Source organism: Hyposmocoma kahamanoa, unplaced genomic scaffold (assembly GCF_003589595.1).
Source record: "Hyposmocoma kahamanoa isolate Upper Pololo Valley unplaced genomic scaffold, ASM358959v1 232, whole genome shotgun sequence".
Classification (NCBI taxonomy): domain Eukaryota; kingdom Metazoa; phylum Arthropoda; class Insecta; order Lepidoptera; family Cosmopterigidae; genus Hyposmocoma; species Hyposmocoma kahamanoa.
The window spans coordinates 737,393-756,175 of NW_020653750.1; the positions used below are offsets into that span (position 1 = coordinate 737,393).

Consider the following 18,783-nt stretch of genomic DNA (forward strand, 5'->3'; position numbering starts at 1 on the left):
TATGTATACCCATTGAACTGATTGGTGACTTGACAAACAATAATTATTTATCAGCATTGCGCAGATTCATTGCATGTAGGAGGAAACTCAGAACCATATATTTCGACAATAGTCTATCATTTGTTGGTGCTTACAACGCCTTTCAAATTTTTTATAAAGTAATTGTGATTTACTGTCGTCGGTTACCTATCACAAGCTAGAAACATGATTTAAAGAATTTTGTTTCTCCGAAAATCTTTAGATTTTTATTGAATAGATTTTGTTTCATTTGTTCGAAAACACGTTATGGTTTTTTTTCATTACACCATTTAATGTTTCACTATTTTGACATATTGACACGTTATTCTTTTTCCGATTTTTATTTCCCCAACAAACCGTTTGACCAATGTACTATCTAATTAAATATTCTTAGGTAATGAAACTATTTTTCCGGATTAAAATCGCGTATATTTATTTTTTCAAACAAACCTAAATATTCGTATTTTGTAAAAAAATGATATCCATGTTACATTTTTGTTATATTATTTCTTATTATTACAGATATTAAAAGTATCAGAACGTGTCGCACAATACAACTCGTCAAATTAAAGCATCTCGCATCTTTAGAAAATATAGTAAGCGAGGTGCAAGTTAATTTGATCGATTTGTAGTCGCTCGCTTCGCGTGTTCGGATCGTGCTGCAAAACATACAGTATAACAAACATAATTAGACCAAACAAACTTCTGCCCAAAGAATATGCATGTGTAATAATTATTCTAATAATAGGCTTTCGGACAAACGATATTTCTGCTGTAAGACATTTCAGTGTTGCAAATTTATACATGATTTATTATACCAAAACTGTCATCGCACTAATGAAAAAAGTCGAACCGTTTTCGGAGTAATGAAATTCGGAAAAAAGAAACTCGAGTTTGTGATAGGTCACCCTCGTCATCAGAGCTCATCAATGAAGAAATAAATTTCACAATTCGGAGGTCTATGGGAGACTGGTGTAAAGACCGACCAAATATCATTTATAAAGAGTGCTGGGCAATTGTAACTTAACTTTTGGAGAGTTTTATACAGCACTTGTCCAAATTCATGCAATCCTCAATTCATGATCACTTAATCCTCTCTCGAGTGATCCAAAAGACCTAATGCCATTTGTTTATTCCCAGTAGTTCCATGTACTTAGTTCCATGTTGAGCAATTGTAACCTTAACATGTCATAATTGACACCAGGACATTTCATGATCGGTAGACTGCTCACTTCCTGGTCAAGCCTGCATTATCAAGATGTGCCAACCATTGCTTGAATCGTTTCCAGCAAATTAAAAAACTTCGACAACGTTTTTGGTGCAATTGGAGTAAAGAATTATGTGTCAGAGCTTCAACTGAGGACTAAACGGCGTATTTTTATAGACGCATTGAAAATGAATGCTCTAGTAGTTCTAATGGAGGACAATCTGTTACCGTTTAAATGGAAATTGGGTCAAGTTGTAGCTGTGTTTCCTGGCACTGATGGCGGCAATAGAGTGGCCGGCCAAAACTTCTACAGAAATTGTAAGAAGATCCTTTTCAAAAATTTGTCCACTTTCTGAAGCAAGTATTACTGGTTGAAAGGCAAGCTTTCAACGGCCGGAGAAATGTTCACGCATGAGGTCTTATTTTTATAAGTAGCACCTAAATTTTATAACGAGCAATTATTTTAATGGTTGATTTTGCTATGCTCCAATTGAAGGCGTTTTTCTTTCGATATAATTTAAGGCTCAACTCACACTGGCGCATAGTCGAAGCGTCGCGACGGGTCATGTTTTTAGCCTATAGCATATGAATCTCTATTTAACCATCATTAAGGTACAGATTTGTGTTATGCAAATATGGACTCGCGCGTCGACGCTTGGTTCAACTGAAGCAGTTTCGCGCGTTCCTTATGCGCAGTGAGGTGTCAGACGCCGACCACACTGTGATCCGGGCGCTCTAATGAGAGCGTCGTCGCAGGACGACGTTCTTCGACTTCTGCGCCTGTGTGAGTTGAGCCTAAGCAGTAAGCATCGATTTTTATTATATTCTGTGTTAAGTCCCGTACAGTGGCCACCTAGGGGATGAATCATGGTTTGCGCACTTTCCGGTAGCCGATTTCAATAAAACTTAGCAAATAGATGTCAATGCCACGAACTTTTGAGGTCGGTTTTTTTAGTACTCTGTACTGTGAGATTATTCAGTTCTAAATTGAGTATATTTGTTTTTTAAACAAATCATCGTTTCAGGTCCTTTACTGGTACTTTAGTCAAGGCTGACTGAGATCGTAAAGTCATCAACCAGTTATGTCTAATGCTAATGCAGACCACCATATTTTTCACTGAGCGTAAGTAAGCGAAATCATCGCGATGCGATGACGCAACGCACCGGCAGCGCCAGTGTGTTATCGCTTTTAGAGGATGTTACATTTCACGGATCTGAGAAATCTTCCTCAGGGGTTTGGAATAGGTCTTAATAGACGCACGCCTGAGGACTCTTCCGATGTTGTCTGTATACATAACTTAAAATGGCAGGTCTTTGCTCGACCGTTGGTGGTTTCACATTTATATTATTGTTATAATTTTATTGCAAGTGACATGTGTTATGTATTTAAACTAAAGTAGACATGATTGCCACCTTGAACAAATAATTAGAAACATGCATTTTTTACAATTGCAAAGTAGCTCGAGACGAACACAATGGCAATGAGGCCGCAACATAGTGTTTAATGAGGTCTGGATCGCAGTTAAACGACGAACTCAGTTCTAAGTATATTACAAAATTCCGACTTAGCGACATTTCAGAGTTTTACTAATTAACATGCTATATTGACTGATGGTTCGAATGTTTTAGGTATAGTAAGATTGTTAGGAGTCGATTAACTTTCAAAAAAGTAAGTTTTTAGAAATAATCGAATTGTCTGCTTACTACAACAAATTATTGAGATATTTTAAGAAAGTACAAGTAAATGAACACAAAACAAATCAATGCAATTATTAGGTTTCACGTAAAATAATTTATAACAATTATTTAAATAATGATACAAACTTCTAATTAGGAGCTTATTGTAAAGTGAAGTCTTTTTTGAAGATTGCTTGAACATAGTGTGTTTTAAACTTTATTTTTATTTCGTTTATCATCATGAGCGTCATTGCAGGATATATATTACATAGCAGTATAATCTCAGTACAGAGTACTAAAAAAACCGACCTGAAAAGTACGTGGAATTACATTTAAATGCCACGTTTTATTGAAATCGGTTAACGGAAAGTGCGCACACTCGGATTTATCCCTTAGTTCGCCACTATACGGGGTATAACTTGACACAGGAGATAATAAAAATCGGTTGTCACTACTCAAAGTATATTGAGAGACAAGAACGCATTGAATTGGAGAATAGAAATCAACCATTAAAATAATTGCTCCTTATAATAAAATTTAGGCACTATTTATAAAAAAAATGAATCTTTATGCGTGAACAGCCACCCTTAGAGGTGAATGTTTTCTTCAAAATTAAATGGTACCCTCTTTCCAACAAAAAAAGAGTCATCAAAACCGGTTTACAAATACCGGGGTTATCGCGTAACATACATAAAAAAAACACACAGTCGAATTGATAACCTCCTCCTTTTTTTTTGACGGTTAAAAATACTTCAAAAGCGATATTCTGTAAGCACTCAAAATATATTTAGTGGCGTACAAAGGTGTACAGTAAATTTAATTACGGGCGAACGTGTCGCGCCGTAAATCAAAGTTAATTAAAGCCACTCTAAAATCCGTGCCGTATTGGCAGCGTTTGTGAATTTTATTTCGGATATTTCTAGAAGTACTTTGACATTATCTCAACTGTGTATAGCAATTCCATCTCCACGTACAAAAGTGTTATCTTGTGGTGTTATCGCTGTTTTAGGGCGAAATAGGAACGAAAATAATCTTGAGTGCTTTAAATTGAACACATATATGTACATATATTAATATAGGTGGTGGGTTATAAGTGCGAAATTAAATTGAAATTTACCATGAGCTTTTCGGTGAAGAAAAACAAGTAAACGAGGACAACATGAAAAGTGATGAAAATTGCACGTCGAAGAACGGTCACAACACTCGGAAAATGTGTGAAGTCCCCAACCCGCATTAGGCCTGTGGCGGACTGTGTCTGTCTCGCCTGAGAGGAGGCCCTATAAATGGGTCGACTATGATGATGGCAGTATATATGATTGAAGGCATTTTAAACATTTTAAATGTGTCTGTTGTGATTTCTGTGTTTTCGACGTTTTATAAGTAATAAAATAGTAATATAAGACAAAATATAGTAACTCACGACATACAAGTGCGCGACTGCCGCGTGGCGCGAATGGATGCACACATTCGCATAATAAAGACAGGCGAGTTGAGACGATCATTGTTATGTAACGCGAGTACATCGTGAGATTAGAAGCCGTGAGGTTACTTTGTACGGAGTTACCATATTTCGCGTAATGATAATAATCTGGCATCACACTACGACAGTAGATGTTGAGAACTAAAGAAACAAATTAATATTTTCCTCTGCATGTTCTCTAAAGTGGCAAAGGCAATTTAGTACTGAGACAAATGCTTATCGGAAATTGAAGTTAAACCAACTACGGGCGTGAAATGCACTGAAATGCGCAATGATTAACCCTGATAATGCGCACTGTATACTAATGCGTATTAGGGTAATGGAATAGTGTTGTAGCAAAGAACGATCGTCTGGCGAAAAGCCAGTGGAGGACGTCGTCGCATTACCGACGCGTCAAAGCTTCAGTTCATTTCCACATAGTCAATGGATGCTGGGAGCAAGTAGCCATTCTGTGAGTAATAAAACTACGCATATAAATAAACGTACTTTATATAATAACTCTTGACGTCAAAAGTGGTTCTTATCATATGAACATCATATAAATAATATTATATTCACATTTTAGGAAATTTCCTTACTAATTAATTGCTTGAAGAGTTATCAAATACTATCACCGAATTTCCACATTTAACAAATCCAATTACATAAAAAACTACTGATAAATTAATCAAATAATGAGAACAATAATCTCAATACTGAGTACTAAAAAACCCACCTCAAAAGTTTGTCTATTTTATTACATCCATTTGCCAAGTTTTATTGAAGTCGGTTATCGGATAGTGCGCAAAACCGGATTCATCCCCTAGTTTGCCACTATACGGGACTTAACACAGGAGATAATAAATATCGGTGCTCACTGCTTAAAGTATATTGAGAGAAAAACCCTTAAAGTGGAGGGAGCGTAGCAAAACCAACCATTAAAATAATTGCTCCTTATAAAATTTAGGCGCTATTTATAAAAGTCAGTCTTCAGGCGTGAACATTTCAACCAGTAATGCTAGCTTCAGGAAGTGGATAAATTTTTGAAAAGCATCTTCTTCCAATTCCTGTTTTGGAATTTGAATTTGATGTTTTGATATTAGCCAGTCGATTGACGCCATCAGTGCCAGAAAACACGAGTTGTAGATCGAGCCAATTTCCATTTTAACGGTTGTAGGTTGTCCTCCTTTAGAACTGCTAGAGCATTCATCTTCAATGCGTCTTCACAAGTATGCCAGTAAGTCCTCAGTTGAAGCTCTGAGACATTCTTTGCTCCATCTGCACCAAAAATGAAGTTGGCAAATCTTGGTAATCCTGGCTTGGCAAGGAAGTGAAAGGTCTACCGATGATGAAATTCCCGGGCCGGGAGAAATATTTGTATGGCCAACAATTATTTATCTCGTGACTTTGGGTGTAATTTGTGGTTGTCTATGTGAGTGTCCATGGCACTCGCGACACGGGATTTCTCTAGTGTGGGGCTATGATATATGTATGCTTTATTACATGCTAATTTGGCCAAATGCTGCTTAAAGCTCTTCAAAAGTTAAGTTACAATTGCCCAACACTCTTTGTAAATGATATTTGGTCGACTTTACACCAGCCTCTCATAGACTTCCGAGATGTGGCGAATAAGCTGGAATAAAACAGAAGTTTATTTCTTCATTGGCGACCTTAGATGACAGCAAATCACAATTACTTTTAGACTATTGTCGGAAAATATATGGTTTTGGGTATCCCCCTATGCGCAATGAATCTGCTCAATGAAAATAAAGAATTATTGCTTGTTAAGTCACCAACCAGTTCAATGTGAATAGCCTTTGTCGTGGAACATATAATAAGGGTTATGTACTCTTTCACGAGCTTACATCCACGACCTGGACGACTAGCAGTTAATTTCACTCATTTTCTTGATTTGAAGCTTATATGTCGTTGAATCAAGGTAGACAAAATCCGGCTTCGGTCTAGGATCATGTACGGGACTAAACACTGGAGCTAACGAAAATCGGTTCTCACTGCTTAAAGTACACATATCGAGAGAGAGAAACGCCTTAAATTGGACAATAGCAAAATAAACTATTAAAATTATTGCTCGTTATAATAAAATTTAGGCGCTATTTATAAAAATGAGTCTTCATGCGTGAACAGCCACGCTTAGAGGTAGATGATTTTCTTCAAAATTAAATGGGACCACTACGGAGGTACCCTCTTTCCAACAAAAAAAACATCATGATCGGTGCACAAATGCCGTAGTTCTCGCGTAACATACATACAAAAAAAACACTTAATATCGAATTGCGAACATCTTCCATTTTTAAAGTCGGTTAAAAATAAAAATAATAGACAAATATGTTGACTAATTTCATTTGTAGGATATTTAACCAGCTCGCTTGAAAAGTTGTCATTTTGTAACAGTAGCCATTTACATCAAAGGTGCTAATTATATTGTACCAAAAGTAGTATTATTTATTGGTTTGCAACTTCAATGAATAATAATTAATCAATGATCTTTCCAAGACAGGGCCCGTCACTCGCTCACGGAAGTTTACGCGATAAGTGCCTATCGCTGATTGCGCCGACGTCGGCGCAAGCGTTTATACAAGTCTTTCATTTATGAGCAATTGGCTCCACACATCGAGTATATGCTATACACGACTGCACACGGAGGGCAACGTTATTTTCACCTCTTTGAGCGCATGTTTAGGTTCCTTTTTCCTGGTAGTGAGCGCCTGGTGTTATTATATATTTAATGTTAGTAGGCTATTATAGCTTAGGTATTTTCGATTTTGTATGAGAGTATCTGTTACATTGTAAGTATTATGTAATCTGTGCCCAAGATATCACACTGTTAATACCATAGTGTATTAACTCGATAAGTGTATTTTTTAGAATCGATGAAAAACGAGTTACTCACTTCCCTTGTATAATAATATCATTAAAATTCAAGTTTATTACAGATATCTAAACAATTTGTTCCTTGCCATATATTCAAAAATAAAAGGGAAAAATAACTTAAATTTTTGCGTAAACACTGTAAAGTTTGTCTCATTTTGAGTTAAGTAGACATCTTTTACTTGTGTCTTACAATATTCTAACGATTTTATTGACATGTAGAGAATAAAATTTCACATTCAGCTATGACATAATCTTGAATTTAACATATTTTGAGTTACAACATTATTGTTATCACAACAATGTATGCAGTGCGATATGTTACGGTCATAGTAATCGACGACGTTACGTCGTTACGGACTGCCACGCCGCTGTCCCGAGTTCGATTCCCGGGTCGCCTGTGTGCGTTATAAAAACTATATATAACTGTATACATAATAAATAACAATTTTAAACACATCGAGATCTTAGGTTAATTTTGAACACTATGACGTGAACGAAATAAGGAACGATTATTTCAACAAAGATTTTTTTTTAGTATATTATATACATTTGATGTGACTCATATCAATACGATATTTCTTACGATCAAAATTCTATTGAGTCTTTCTATGTTTTTTATAAAGGATTTAATTTGAATAAAGGGTTTATTGAATTTTAATAAACAAATTGTTATTGTTAAAAGATACGTTTTACGAACTTTATCTTTCTAATTTTCTTACTCAGTATATTTCTCAACAAACACCGTTCAAAACAAAGTAACATTAATAATAAAAGGCCATTCTATCTTAGCTTGGATTTACTGGTATTGAAATTTTAGTTTCATAAAACAATTAGAAAGTCAAACATTTGCGCAGATGATTTATACAAAGCCAACAGTTAGCACGTAAATTAGTTGATTTAGAACAGAATGAACCAATTTCCAAATAATTCTATAACGATAATAATTAATTTATTATAATAGAATCTGTGTTTTTAGGTAAAAGCATTGATTTGTGAGAACATTGTGTAACTTTCCCAAATAGTACTGTACATAAATGCGTCTAGGGCACCAATTGACGGCAATCGTGTTTAAATTTGATTAAATAGTTTAGATAATAAGGAAGTAGATGCCTTAGACATCGAAGTACCTAATAACCTTTTCACCTCACTAGCCCGGAAAGGCTTGCTTTCTCGTTAGAAAACTGCGCGCAAGAGTTTCTTCCCCGCTAGCGTGGGAAAGATTTTTGAAATTCGAACTTGACGATGGACTGTGGTGCACCTAACTTTTTCTTTTGATGAACTGATTTGTTTTACTTCAACTGTTTTTCTTTCATCTACCATTTTCCCAGCTATAGTGAGGTGAAAAGATGTGTGTTTCGCTCGGCAGGAAAGTAATTTTGCGTCTCGTGTCTTGAAACTCTCCTACCCTCAGGATTCTATTTTTCAATCTTAGGATCATTCGCTTGCTCAGGTTTCAATACAAGCACTAGCGTCAAACAACAATTTTGCAGCCTTGCATAACAAGTATTGTAGACAAGTCCAATCCCTAAACAGCAATGTGAGCATTATTGGGTTCCGGTTTTAAAGCGTAACGATCCTGGTAAAATTACAAGCACATGGGACTTGTCAACTTATTTACTTAGCTAACGGGTGCAAACGCAGCATGTCTTAAATATTTGCGATTTAAAGCTCTGCGTGGCGTCGCAACTGACATGGATGCGAATGGTTCAAAAATAGAACCCTGAGCGTAGCAAGGGTTTCAAGGCACGAGATGCAAAACAACTTTGCTGCCGAGCGAAACACACAACTTTTCATCTCGCTTTAGCGAGGAAAATGGTAGACGAAAGAAAAACAGTTCAACTATAATAAATCAGTTTTATGTCGTGTCCTTAGGTCAATAAAACAGTTTTAATAAACAAAATTAGTTATCCTTATCAATTTAATGTCAAGAACAATAAGAATAAAATATACCAACGGATTTATATTAAACAAATATTGTATTATGTAATACGTGAGGCGCACTATAAGTTTCCGGAATGAATAAGAAAAAACTAATATAAATGTTCAGAAATGAATTTATTGTTTCTCAAAATTTTCTTCGTTAGCGTTAATGTACTTTTTCATATAAATGAACCAATTTTGAAAACATTTATGCCATTCCTCCGTGACAATATCTGAAACATATTTTTCATACTTTTCGACAACCACTTCAGGTGATGAAAATCGTTGACCGCGTAACTGGTTCTTAAATTTTGGAAATAAATAAATGTCACAAAGTGCCAGGTCGGGATTCTACGCGGGATGGCTCTTATGGTCAACGTTGTTCACCTTGAAAATTCATTTGTCTGTCTGGCCGTGTGAGAACTGGCATTATCGCGGTGCAAGATGATACGGCGTTTACGGCTATTTTTACTGAGTTTGTCAATAACTTTCGATAAACAAATGGTCGTGTACCAATCACTATTCACGGTACAACGATTCTCCAAAGCAACAGTAGCCACGTGTCCAATTTATTAAAAAAAGAAGCAATCATCCGCTTAGAGGCACTTTGCATACGCGCCACTTTGGTTGGTTTCGGCTCGTCTCGAAAGACCGATACGCTCGATTGCTGCTTTGTTTTGGGATCGTAACTATAAATCCATATTTCGTCACCTGTTACTATATCCCACATCAAATTTGACGCCCCTTCGTTTAATCTGGTAAGCATGGCATTGCACCAAGTGACGAGATCTGTTTTTTGAGCCTAAGTCAAATTGTGTGGAATTGATTGTATTTGACTCATGCATATGCCTAGAGATGCCCGAATCTCTGTATATCTAAATCTATATAATAATCTATGATAATCAATAAAAATCTAAATATAATAATCTATATCACTTGCCTGTCTGTTATGATCATACGGCGCACAGCATCGATGTTTTTGTTGTTCACAGCAGTGGACGGGCGACCATCACGAAATTCGTTACTAAGATTCATACGAGCGCGTTTGAATTCTGCAAAGCAGCTATAAATAGTCGTCTTGCATGGTGCTTCATCGCCAAAAGCAGTTTGAAGCCGGGCGAAGCTCCGTTGAGCTGTTAAATTACACTTTAAGTTGTAAAAAATCATACTACGAAAATTTTCACGAGTAAAATCCGTGGTGATGTAGACAATCAATTTCTAATTTGACGCCACAATGTTAAAACAAGTGACAGTCAGATGAAACAAACTGTGTTCTACAGCCAAAATTTCCATTTTTAAATGTAGTAATTACTTTTTGAATATTGTTTATGTAAGTGGCCAGTTCCGGAAAATTATAGTGCGTCCTATGTATAACCGCGTAGTTGAACGTTGAAAGTTTGGAGCACCACAGTCAAGTTCGAATTTCAAAAACCTATTCCACGCGTGCTTTTGTTTTATAAAAATTAAATTAAAATAATGATATACACATTATTATTAATTTAGCCGTTAAATTTGCACTTGAATAAAATCAAGCAAGATCCAATAAAATATTTAAATAATGAATATTATTCAAATTTTAAATATGCAACAATATAAATGTATAAGTAAGGAAAATTTTACAAGTAAGAAATTATTACAACGAAGGACGTACGCAGCTACGTGTATCGGATTTTACTTTTAAGAGTAGACGCTCTGAGCCCGGGGATTATTTGTCAAATCGCAATTATGAAGTTTTATCCGAATATCGACACCGAGTGAGCTGCCTGCCGCCTCATATTGTCCTTTTGGTATAGTAATTATTAATATTCTTATTATATTATCAAAATAATACGATCTACATGAAACAAATTATGTATATATGCAAACTATCTCTCCTATTTAAGCGTAAAAAAGTTATCGGTTAATTTCATTCGTAAAACTTTCAAACCTATATTCTGTAAAGGTGTTATTTCGGAGCTGTGGCCTTTTTACACCAAGGGTGTTAATTCCATATTTTGGATAAGGCATATTTAAAACAACCCCGGGGGCAACTAGGCCAGGTTGACGCTTAGTACTTCCTTAGCACAGAAGGCACGTCTATGTATTTACATTCAAATTGTTCTCGCGCTAGGTAAGTACCGAGTTGGTAACGAGACAGGTTCTTATCAACCGCACAAACAGAGCCTGTATCCGCCGGTGATGTCGGATTTCCCGAGATAAACTCGACTCTATACAGCGTAAACACTATTTTACATATTCTGCGATCGCTTGCAATATACCTTACGAATATCTCAGAAAATTTTGGCCTGTTATTGTACTTATCTAGAAGAGGTAAGTAAATATTTTTATACGAGATTGCGCTGTATTAACGTTCAAGTAAGGGCACTCGAATACCTACTTACTAAAATTACATATGGAATAAATTATTACAAAATATTTAATTTCATTTCATTTCCAATATGTAAGGTATCTATTATAAAAATGCTAAGGTATAAAAATGTGGCCTTGTTCAACATCTTTTCCTAACTTCCGACCCTCTGTTGTGTATCTATAGGTAGATGTTTATTTTAAATTACTTCCAAAATTTTACCTCATCCTACGGGCGAGATGAACTTTCAATAAATAAAGCTGGATTTAATATAGCTAATATACGATACTAGGAATAGCGGGCTGTGGTTTTCATTTGGGGTCTCGGAGAAGTTAATTACGTATATCTTCGCAAACTTATAAGTTTTGGTACGTTGGAATTAACCGCTGACATATGAGAGGTTTTCTAGCGCTTTGTGTACATACAGTTCAAAATATTGTAATAAACATAAGAATAAAGCTTCTTTACGCTATTTTATAACGTTTTTAATTATAAGAATGATGATAGCCTACTTTCAGGTTCACACATCAGCTATAGTCTTTTTTAATATCGTTGATTATTTACTATAAAATACGTTTAAAATACGATTATATAAATTTGAGGTGTATCATTAGGTGGTTAAATTGTTTTGAAACATAAAATCGTTGCAATGAATCAGATAAAATTTTTCCATGATGATTTTGCTGGTTTTATTTAGGTTTGCTAGTTATTAGGTTTCTTTATAGATATCAAGTGACGGGACGAACAAGTCGTGTGGCTGATATAAAGCGACACGCCTGTTCATAGCAGTTGCAGTGACACTAAATCGTAAAGATTTGAGGGACACTGCCACTGCGCCTGAGTCACGTGTGTCGTCATCCTGAGACTTAAGTTGACAAGTCCTACGTGTCTGTAATTTCACCAGCCCTCTTACCCTACATAACCGGAATAGTAATGCTCACATTACTGCTTGGCGGCAGAAGTAGGTAAGGGGGCAGGATTTTCCTGGACTAACTCTTTCACAAGGAGCTCTACTGCTACTATATTTTCTTTGCCTAATTGTTATGTGTCAATGTGTCATTTTTGGTGTCTTCCATCTAGTACGGATTACGGTTAAATAACAGCGAATGCTTTGTAATCGTACAGTCACCATATTTTTTTTGTTTTGCCCCATATGAATTGCCCCATACTTTATTTCATTTCTGTTCTATCATTATTTCAACTATTTTGATTTTAATCTATTTTAATTTTTATATTATTTTCTGTCATTGTTTGTGGTTTATGTGATTTTACAATCAAGTCAATTAAAGAACAGATTTTTTTACTTGAAAAATATATATTTTAAATGATTGCTGAATAAAGGGACACAGCTGTTTCGTGCCTACTGTGATTGAGCATCAAAACGCGTTTATACGAGGTTTTCAGTTACAAGAGTTATTATCCTTAACGGACCGCTGGGAGCAGGCTGTTCTACAAACCGGCAAGATGATTAAAATATCAGGAATCCTTTGAGGGCGTCCCAAGATTGTCTTTTGTAAGAGAAATAAAGTTGTTTCATCAAGAAAATTTTCTGACGAAATGCGTGTCGGTGCATAGAAAATCATGACACACCTATTTTTAAAAGGCTTACAATTGATATCATTCATTGTACAAGGAATTGTTATTCTTTTCGAAATTGAACGCCGGGACTATTTAATTTTGTTGAAGTTTTCCAAAGCAGTGTAAAAACCCCTTTGTCAATACATTGGCGTTGGCAGGGCGTTTAAATGCAAAACACTGAAAGAAAAGCTTGTGTGCTTAAATTAAAATCAATTTGTAGAAAGCAAATGAAAACAGACGAGCTTGCTCGGCCAATTAACGGTCTCTCTGGAGCGCCTTATTAAAGGGCTCAAGATTTTACTTTGAAACCTTTTTACATCGAATTGCTTGACGTTCCGGTTTACGAGCAAGAATATGTTGATGATTTCTTTCGTATTTACTCAATATTATTTTTTGATGTTCTAAAGCCAATTGATCGTGAATTTAACATGCACGACGTAGGAGTGGAGTCGTGGAAACAATTAGTGTACCACAAGCCAACTACTGCGCGGGTGACATACACACGATGTAATAAAGTCTTAACCATAAATCGTGTGTTATCTCGGTGCCAGCAAATGTATAGCTACGCACAGAGCTATGAAACGAACTCAATCTGCATAAATTTGCAGTTGACCCTGTTATTACTATATACGGACTCATACCCGTTTGACGCGATGTTTTGCTAAATCCCTGTCTATGTGCAGAAATAGGAAAAAGTTTCACTTTGAAATACGTTTTATTAGATTTGTATATTTCGTAGGTATTATTTATGAATTTTGACATAGTCACGTTTTCATTTCGACATAAATGTTATTTTTCACGTGCTTCATGTCATACCTACAACTAGCTATTTGTTAAATATTTTATCCGCTTGCTTTACTAAAATAAAGTTATGTTTTTTTATGCATGTTATATAAATAAGTTAAACGCCTAATAGAGTGATTAAAGAAAATTGTCTACCTTTTTCTAACAAAATCACCTTTTATCCGGCATTGTGAGAAATTCTGCGAAAGCAACTTTATTACTGGAGTGGAATTAAAACCTCATCTCGAAGAAAATTAAACCACGAATAGTTAATGGATCTTAACTTGATTTCAAAACGGTAACTTTGTCGAAGGCGACTCGTTGGCTTCAATAAGATTCAGACAAGTTTGGGAAAATTTGCTTCCTTTAGCTGGCCGCCATTAAAATGTTAGGGAGAGGCGCTTCCGCCGAGACTCGGAAGTGTCGGTTCTTGAATAGTTTTGGTTTCTGTTTAAGAAAAAATCAATTTTCTCGTTTCGTTAAATGTGTCTTTCCGTGATCTTCCACTACTAGGTTCTTTACTATGTTGAAAAGGCACGTTGGTAAATATTTTCACACTTGCTTGCTTATTAAACAAATTTTTGCCGTATATGTACGGTATGTGTTTCACTTTTTAATATTTAACTGGTGATTTTCTTTCCTACTTTGTACTATTTCTTTAGTTGCGTAAAATAACTGAACTTTATTCCATGGCGAAGAATAATACGTACCTTGCCATGTCAGTTTCCGTAACTTTAGTTTCTGCTTGATTTTACCATCAAAACTATTTTCATAAGGGCAAACATCACGCTATGGGTTATTTAAATAAACATCAATCAATTCTTTCATAACATTATCTCAGTTTATCTTGGAAATAGGTTTCTATAAATGGAAGTCAGCCTTGCGTATAAGAATAGAATAAACCCTGGTTTGTCGAAAGCTATTACATGGGAAAGAAATTCCATCTTCTTTAGCGCAAATACAGAAAACTCTTGGTGACCTTGGTGACATAACTCAAAGAGTGTGTGAATGACAGGAATTGAAATTTTTTGTCGTAGTTAAAACTCACATAGCTTGAAAGGTTACGACTGGGTAAGTTTTTGCTTCATCATCATCAAGCCATTTATACGTTTCACGTTAAAAAATAAATTCCGGAAAACTCCGAATTTAGAATCCGGATTCGAATCTACGGCCTCTGCATGAGAGGCGATTAGATCAAACCATCTACTACGGTTTCGTTTTTGCTTAACGTAATTTTATTAAAATTTATTATTATTTTGTTTTTCAGCTCTTTGGTCTTAACATAAGAGCCGATATCGGGTAAATACAGTAAGGTGTGTATCTAACATTGAGGGTGTATTACGTTGAGAATCCATTATGAAATCTTACAGTAGACATAGAAATGAGAGTCCAGTGACTGTTACAAATGATTGTAATTTCTTTTGGCTATAAATCCAGTCAAACGGGTAAATGCAGTATGGTGTGAATTTAATATTGAGGGTGTGTTGTGTTGAGAATCCATTATGAAATCTTCATAGTAGACATGGAAATGAGAGTTTAGTGTTATGAATTATTACAATTTCTATAATTTGTTTTCAGTGTAAACCCAAACAAAACAAAACTACGTTCTTTGTCGTCAATGGTGTTTTCTTTTATAATATCAAGTCACGGGACGAATAAGTCATGCGCTTGGCGGTACGCTGCTGTGTGTACTTATGGACAGGCGTGTCGCATCTCTGTTATCAGTTGTCAGTGTCAACTGTTATCAGTTGCAGTGCCACTCGGAACTATAAACTACGAAGATCTGAGGGGCACTGTTACTGCGCCCATCACCCTGAAACATAAGTTGACAAGTCTTATGTGACTGGAATTTCACCAGCACCCTTCAAAACCGAAACACAGTAATGCTCATATTTCTGCTTGGTAGCGAAAACAGGTAAGGTGGCCGTGACAGTACTTTCCTGGATGAATCCTTTCACAAGGAGCTCTATTGCTGCTACTATGCTCGGACACCATGGTCCTCAACGTCGGCGTTCTGCGAACCTTGATCATCATATCAATTATTTGTTATTAACTAGTACCGGTGATGGTCCTGCGAATATGCGTTAGCAAGTAGTAGAAAATAGACTACAACTTGTGTCCAATACCGAGACTTATGTGGAGTAAGTCTCTAAATGCGGTCGACAGTAACTTGTCCAATTTAACCCTATAAAGACACAAGTCCGCGCATTTATGATAGCGCCTAAATTCCAGCACCACTACATCTTTAAGAATATTTGGATACTTGGAATCGACATCCAATAACGGAAATGGAAACGAAGTCCAATACCGGGTTCATTTAGAGAATAAGGTCCGAGTTAAAAAACACTTGGAGTGCTTAGACTCCGACATGCTTACATCTCGACTCTATACTAAGGTAGAGCGAAGCAGTATTTCACACCGGGTCAATCTGTGCGTGTTGTCGCCAACCCTAAACTCATAGACAGTTTGAAATCCCTTAGTCCACGATGAGATGCTGGACCTCTGTATGTGTCCTACCGCTTGTATAACGGGCAGTTAGTATCAAGAACTTTTAGAACTAGTGCCACTGTTTCCTTTCGAATTACCTGCCAAAGAAGTAGAGCCTATCCCTGCACCATTGATACCTAGCATAAGACAATGTGGGCATCACGTTCGTTCCTTCCTTGAACCTACAGGATATGGAATTGTTTCCCTCTTGAAGTATTTATTTCCTTTGCTCCTTAGCGTTCAGGGCTCTCAAGACTAGCAACACATACATAGGTAGCTCCTCTGGTGTTATAGATGTCCATGAGAGACGGTGATCACCTCCAATTTATTTCCTTTGCACCTTTGCGCTCAGGGTTTTTAAAGGCTGGCAACACATAAGCAGCTCCTTTGATGTTATAGATGTCCATGAGCGACGGTGACTACCTACCATTAAGTGGCTCGTCTGCTTGCCTCCTACCTTACAATAAAAAAAGTTACATCAGTCCTTTCCTTGTCTGTCGCTGTGTTTGGTTCTCATTTTTAGTCAATGTCATTTTTTATTTATATTCCAAACATTACATCTAAATTGAAATACATCTTACTTTGTAAGCAAACGAAAGTGAACATCTTACATAAATGCGGAAGGTAATAACACCAAGTTACAATCATGGTACAATACGTAGTTAAATGGCACTAAACGCAAGATTTATACGAATGCCCGATGATGTCCCCACCCCTGAATATATTTGCAATAATTCTTATTTAAGGACAATTTACACAATAAGAAAAGTCATTCTTCTTTACAATTGCATTAACGTTCTTTTGCATAAACGAAAATGTAATACAGAACTAAAAGAGGAATTTTATATCTTTGTTATTGTATCTTCTATAAAAACATTTTTATTATATTTCGTCGCTTCATTCTCGATATAATATTTAACTAGGTAATTTCCTTAACTTGCTAGGCAACACTGCATGGTTGTTAGAGAAAAAAAAAACTGCCGTTGGCACTCCCTACCGGGCATCAACCGCCATTTGCTATCCTCATTCCATTTTCGTGCGTGGCAACAAGCACACCTCCACAGCTCCGTTAAAATGTCATTGCGAAGAAACAGAAAAAATCGAATATTATAAAAGTAAACTTAAATACTTTGAAAATACAGACGCCAACCGCCGTCGGCGTTATAGGATTATAATATCATCGGACGAGTCGGACGTTGATCAAGGCATGATTTTTCTTACGCTCACAAATAATGAAAATATTAATTTTTATCATATATCACTACCTTGCTACACCCCAACGATAATAAATGTTCGCTTTCATACGTCGCAAATGTGAGTTTAACGTACATTTAATAAAATATCGGGTTAACTGCGAGTTATCCCCGACAACCAAATCGAATAATTGATGCACCCGGATCAAAATCCAAACAGCTATACTAATATGTGAATTTTACGTGATTTATAATAAAACTGCCTCGGGTTTAACCGCGTATTAACCACGATAATTTGAACAGCATTAGTTCCTACGTGCTAATTAGTAAAGTATATTTTTTAAATAAAATTACGTCGGGGTTAACTGCGAGTTAACCACGATAAGGAAATCGAGTGTGAGTCGATTTTAATTCGAACAATACTAGTACCTGCGTGCTAATAAGCCAAGTAATTTTTTAAAATAAAATTACGTCGGGGTTAACTGTGAGTTAACCACGATAACGAAATCGACTTGCATTTTAATTTGAACAATATTAGTATCTACGTGCTAATAAGTAAAGTTAATTTTAAATAAATTTACGTTGGGGTTATCAGGTTTTAGGCGACAGCCACTAGCAAAACCAATGTGCAGTTTATCAGTAATACCATTAAATAAACAGGTGCCTACACTAGTCTGTGATACCCGCCATTAGTTTATCGCCAGAAGACAATAAAAAAGGCATATCACAATTAAGAGCTTAATTGACTTGGGAGTAGTGATAAAGTGCTATCCTAGAAAAAACCAATACATTTCTAGTACTTTTTTAGCCCCAAAACGCAACGGTAGTAGATGTTTCATAATGAACTTAACGTCCTTTAACAAATTTGTAACAAAAACTCATTTTAAAATGGATACTATCGAATTGCCTCAAAATTGATACCTCGCAGGGGTTTAGCCAAAAGACCTGAAAGAGGTGTATTCACTGACATCTATTTGCGATCGAATGTACGCAAGACATCGTCATATCAGAAGTAAAGATTCTGAAACTCCCAAATAAGCTTTACTTTTCACTCTAAAAGGAATGAGGATAGAAAATGGCGGTTGATGCCTTGTAGGGAGTGTCAACGACAAAAATAATTTTTTTCTCTAAAAACCGTACAGTATTGCCTAGCAAGTCAAGGTAACTACCTGGTTAAATAATAGGGGTTAAAGTATGAAATTGCCGATTTGTACTGAAAATC

At 36.0% G+C, this 18,783-nt stretch overlaps 1 long non-coding RNA gene across 1 annotated transcript in view; it reads left to right on the top strand.

Moving 5' to 3' along the window:
- Positions 1-4,643: 4,643 nt before the first annotated feature.
- The window catches only part of LOC113228554, a 22,907-nt gene continuing 8,767 nt past the window's right edge, over positions 4,644-18,783 (top strand). Inside the window, exon 1 of the long non-coding RNA XR_003310317.1 lies at positions 4,644-4,833. This is a non-coding gene — a long non-coding RNA (uncharacterized LOC113228554). The remainder of the gene's footprint in view (positions 4,834-18,783) is intronic.